The following is a 6,000-nucleotide window of genomic DNA, read 5'->3' as shown; positions in this document are numbered from 1 at the left end:
GGCAAGAACATGAACAGACAATTCACAGAAAAAAATAGCAATGGCCCCTCAATGTGAGAGGCTGTTCCTCATTTATAGTGGAGTACACATTATTAGGACGATACTGTTGTTTTGGAATGAGCCCCAGGTTGTATGGACAATTGGAAAGATATCCTAGGAACAGTAAAAATGGTTACCTATAGAAGGTGGTGGTGGTGGTGGGGGGGGAAATAAACAGAAGCAAGACTAACTTGTCTTTGAACTTTTTAAGTATTTACATTGCCAAAAAAGTAAATAAAAAAGGAAACAAAGTAAACCCAAAGTTGAAAGCAAATCGAAACATGAACTTAACTGTAAGTCCAATTGGTGACATAACTATGTTGTCAAACAGAGAAAAAAGTTGTTCCCCGGATCTTGTAAACATAGTACGCACAGTATCTGTGGTGGGGTATGTTCTAAGGATGAAGAAAGACCTGCAAAGGAATCTTCAGCTTCACTCAGTGGTTTATAGTTAATGGTAATATTATTTGCTCTGTAGTTTTGGGACTAAATAGTGGGATACACAGATATTCTAATGTTAGAATGTGTAAGACTTTCAGTGTAAGAGAAAATGAGATATTTAAAATTAAGAAAGTTCAGAAAAAACCTGTTATGTGAAATTGGACCTATCAATCTGAGCACATGATTTTTAAAAATAAATTTCCTACTTCTGTGGACTGAAAGGACCTAGACAGCAGCAGGGGGTTGACCAGTTGTTCCAGTTTGCCAGGGACTTAGGGCATTTCCTGAGATGCTGAACTTGGAGTGTTAAAACTAGAACTGAACTGTCGCAGGCAAACCATGGTGGCTGGTCTCCTTACAGTAACAGTGAAGACACTTGCCAATCAGTTCGTCGTTTCTAAATTCCATTTTCCACAAAATAGACCCAGAGCGTCTTGGAGAATTGACTGATTCCAGTTCTGGGGCAGGGAAAAAAAAGTACGTTAGGTCAGACGTTTTGTTGTGGCTGAATGCAAGGGAAGTGCTTAGGCTAATGAAAAAATGTCACCAGGACTTAGAAGAACAGGCAGAACTTAGTGAAAGAAGTCTAGTGGTAGAAGTCAAATCCACGCCTGGCAAGGAGGGAAAAGGAGCTAGAATCAACTGGAAAAAAACGCGAGGGAACTTTTGGGAGTGATGAAAATATTCTACGTCATGGGTGATGATTACCCAGGTATGTATGTTTGTCAAAATTCATTAAACTGTACAACTAAAATGGGTGCATTTAAGGTAAATTATACCTCACTATGTTAGACTTTATATGAGTTACACCGTCATATGTATGCAAATTATACCTCAGTAAAGTGTGGAAATAAATGAAGACAAGCAAAATGAGAAAAGCAAAGGCTGTTTAATTCAGAGGTTGTTGTAGCAGGGATCGGGCACCATCGCTGGGGTTTGGCAGAGACTTGAAGGCAGGGGGCGGGGGCGAGCGTCCTAGTGGAGGAAACGGAGGGCCCAGCTGCGCCCCGACGGGGCCGTGGGCCTGGCAGCTGGAGGCGGCTGATGAGAGGTGGGGCGGCCACGGGACCTGTTAGGGGTGTATACTGGGCTTTCTTCCGCCGGTTCTAAGAGGGAAGTGGGGTCAGAAGTTAGGGGAGCTGGCAGCCTTTAATCGAGTCCGGCCATTTTGAGCTGATTGTTACAGAAGGTGTGTTTAGCCTTCTGGGTTGTTAGGCCGCAGCCTGGCTCTCTAACTCTGACTTACAGTCGTCTGGCTTCCTGGGCAGGCTGCCTGAGATGAGGGGGTTGGTTTCCTGGGCACTTTGATGCCAGCTGTGTCAAAATTCTATTTTTATACATGGTCTGGCCATGTCTATTTGTACATTTGGTCTTTAAAAGTAGATTTTAAAAAGACAACGGGGCCTGCTTAAAAGATCACCCACAGGCCAAATTTAGGGCAACTTTGGCAAATGACTACAATTGATTGTAAATAGTGAATAGATAAAAATCTGTACTCTGTGGTTATACTTGATGAGAGAGAAGCAAGGCGGGCAGGCGACTTTACTTCTGTCGTTGGAAATGACCACTATACCAACTTCTTCCTCTGAAAATTAATTATGTGGTGCTAGCAAACAAATGTAGAATAAATGATGTAGTTAGGAAATGACTATTACACAAACCCTAAAGAAATAATTGATTGAGGCAAGGATTATCAATGGACTTTAAAGCCTTTAGATGACATATTGCTGCAAAATAGCAGTATTCATGTGGCGCGAAAATACCACTCCACGGGGAATTCATCTAATTGTAGAGAACACACTCGTATAGTGGAGCCATCTGGTGGTCATCACCTGAACAAATGACCAAATTTAAAATATGTAATAGTGGGATGACCTCCAATTTGCGGAAAGTACAAGAGAAAGAGTAGTACTGCAAATCTAAAAGTACTAGCAAAATTAATTATTACCCTCCCCACAAGAAAACTTCAAAACTATCAACAATAAATATTTACTGAGCACCTGAGTTAGACCTAGCATAGTCCTCTTCATGCCACTTCAAGCTGCAAATTCAAATGAGATACCAAAGGCTGGTGGAATTTCTTACATATTGCTATTTTAAATGCTACATACTATTGAGTTAGGTTGATGTTAAGTCAATTGGCCACTTCTCTCCCGTCTGCCTGTACTTAGCCTATAACCTTCATGCCTCCTACTTTGACTTAGGAACCACCTAATAAAATGTTAATAGGGAGAACAGATTGTAAAAGAAGAAGAAAAAGTAAGATTACATTTGCAGTAAGTCTGGCCTGTGTCATTGGCACCCAGAAAGTCTGGGGACCCTTGACATGGGCAGAATTGGTGGTGGAGGAAGCGGACAGTGATTGATGGACGCTCTCCTGCATCTCAGAGCTGGTGTGACCAGGACCATGAGCATGAACATATCCTGCTCTCCTGGGAGCCAGTGCATTTGCTCAGCCCATTCTTCCGTCTGCGGTGCTCTTTCTGCTCAGCCTCACCAGGCTACGTCCTGTTCCTTGTTAGTGGTCAGCTTTAGAGATCCTACGTATTTAGCTTATTGTGTTGAACAGAGAAATGTGCGGTTTTATAGATAGGAGAGCTAAACCAAGCTTTCTAGACTTCTCTTTCTAAGCTAGTGTGTTTTCTATTGTCTTTCTTGCAAAAATTTTCTGTGAGCAGCTATGCAGTACGCCAACCCCACATATCTAATCTTTCAGATTGCTAACATAGAAAATTTTAAGTGATACTTAAAGCCAACAATGTTTAGTCTTCATTTTCTTTGCAGACCACAAAGAGCTCCACTGGCACTCTAAAAATGCATTTTTAAAATAATAGGATGCAATACAATTAGATTTCCTTTGTGATTTTTACTACTACGTTTTAAAAATTTTTATTGATTGATTTGAGAGAGACATTAATTTGTTGTTCCACTTATTTATGAATTCATTGGTTGCTTGTATGTGCCTTGACCAGAGGACAAACCCACAACCTTGGTGCATTGGACGATGCTCTAACTGAGCTACCCAGCCAGGGCTACTGCTCCTGCTTTTAAAATCCTATTTATTGTACCTATCTCCTTGAACATGGTGCTGAACAATTTTTCAGGCTTTGTTTTCCTTGTATTGTTTTGAATCAATATATTTGTCACATACCCAAGAAACATCTACTAAATACCTGCCACATGGTACTAAGTACAGGGTCTTCACAGGAGATTTTTATGCCCCAAGTGTGGATGTGCAGTTGGATTTTAATTATTCTGAATCCTTGGTTGGGGGAGGAGCAGGGGCAGTAGAGAAGTGGGGATTTCAGAGCCATTTCTTGGAAACAAACTTGTCTAGTTACTGGGAAATCCCCTTCATTAGGAAAATAGTCAGCCCTTGGAGACAGTTTTGATTTCAAAGTTTTTTCTTTGAGGTCCATCCAGTGCAAATTACAGCAGTCTCTGCAAAGGCTTCACTGTGCCGGTGTGACTGAGCACCGTTGAGCGCTTTCCAGTTTCCACCAGGGGACGCGGCAACACTGCTGATGCCACGTTCCTTTCCTTGCTGTGGTCCCATGACTGTGTGTAAGTCGTAGCATCTTCAGCCCAGGAGATGAGTTACGGCTAGTCTAAGCCAATGTTTTCTAAAAGGGGTGGTAGCGGTATTTTGTGTAGGATGGACCTTTAATTGTGTGCGAAAGTGTGCCGTGCATTTTAGGACCTTCAGCATCCCTAGACCAACCCACTAAATATCAGTAGCACCTGAAAGGTGTTACTTGTGTGACAACTGAAAGGGCTCCCCCTGCATTTCCAACACTTCTCGATGGGCAGATACTGAACCCCTAGTCAATTGTGGATACTGTGGTCTTCCGTACCAAATAGTGATTGATATTCAGTTTTCTTCCAGACAGAATTGGCTGCTTGACCAGTTCTGGTCTGGGCCAGATGAAACCTCCTGGAGTCTCTGAGAAAGATCAGGAGAAAGTTCTTTGGTCGCCCTCCCTCCTTCTTGTCTCCTAGCAGCTGGGAGAGGCTGTGTGGCTTGCATCTGGAGATGCTCACCTAGGCCCCCGAGCACCAAGCGGGAGAAGAGAAGCCAGCCCACTGCCAGTGCGGAGTCGAGGGTGGGGGTCCCTACATCCTGGATGCCATTGGTAAGCTTCCAAACTCCCCCAGGGACAGCCAGTCGCTGGGCTCCTTATGAAGTAACATAGGAATGTCTTCGTATTTTAAATCGCTGCCCCTCAGGGCCACTGTCACCTGTGGCTGAACACATTCTGACTTTTGCAGCTAGAGAAAAAGGGATGCACATGATAAACGAGTTAAAGGAAATGGAAAAGTACCAGCCAAGCTAGGTTTTCCTCCGGAAAAAAAAAAAATTTAATAAAGCAATTCACCTGCAGAGAATTGAGTGAAATTTAAAATCTCAAGCTATGAATTGGCTTCCTTTGCTGAACCCACGAATCAAACCCAGCTGTGTGTCAGCGATGTGCTAGAGCAGAAATTTAAATAACATTATTCACTTCCAGAAAACCAAACTTTATAAAACATAGACCTAGCTACCTTGAAAATGTAAGGGAGTTGGACAATCTTACTCTCAAAACTTTTCAAAAGACACTTCTGTTTGCCTTTGCTGCTTGCTAACTCTATTTAACCTGTGGGTACATAGGTATGGTTTTGGGAGTCAAACACTCATGATACCTCTTTTAATTTTTTAAAGGATAGCTCTTTATTCGCAATAAATTGAAGACCCACTTATTTCAGGAGACGGTGCATCCCAAAGCCATGTGCCTGTTTTACCCTGGACAAATCACAAAGCTGTACTTCTGCCAGAAAGGAGCACTGGACTTTAGGCGGTTGTTGTCTGTTGATCATGCTGACCACCTGCTACAGACATTGGTTGGGAACAACGTAAGACTTATGTCCATGGCTCTTCTTTGCCTTTATTAACCTCCTAAATATTTTCTTCTGTGCCGCTCACCTGTGTCCAGGTCTACATCTCTTCTCACGGACTATTGCACCAGCCTTATAGTTGATCTCCTGATGCCTGCAAAAACTTCTTCCACACAGCAGGCAAGGCATTCCTAATACAGTTCTGGGGGGTTTCCACTTCTGGGGAAATGGAGTGGGCACACTCTCCCATGTTCCTCTCATTAAGCACAACTAAAAAGCTGGGACATTTCTATAAAACAAGCCCAAGGCACGCCAACTCGGTAACTGAGGATGACACAGGGGGGTTCCTTGGGCTTTCTTTTTGCTTCGTGAACCCCCAAAGCTGGCCATCTGGAAACACCAATGGGTGCAGACCTAGCATGCTCCCCAACAAATCGGCTTCCTCTAACCGAAGGACCAGGGAAGGGTCAGCCCAGCAAAGCAGAAAACCATAGACAGCAGCCACGCTCTCCAGCCAACACCCCCATCCCCGCCAGCACAGGCTCCTGGTCAAAGCACTGGTGATCTGGGATGCGGAAATTGGGGTGACACCTGAGCAAGATTATCTCACAATCTGGGCACCCCGCATTGGAGTCACTTGGTGCACCT

This window comes from Pteronotus mesoamericanus, unplaced genomic scaffold, assembly GCF_021234165.1.
Source record: "Pteronotus mesoamericanus isolate MK-2021 breed Mesoamerican mustached bat unplaced genomic scaffold, CSHL_Meso_final contig_20, whole genome shotgun sequence".
Classification (NCBI taxonomy): Eukaryota; Metazoa; Chordata; class Mammalia; order Chiroptera; family Mormoopidae; genus Pteronotus; species Pteronotus mesoamericanus.
The sequence above is the reverse complement of the archived record's forward strand: the minus strand, read 5'-3'. Positions refer to the sequence as shown.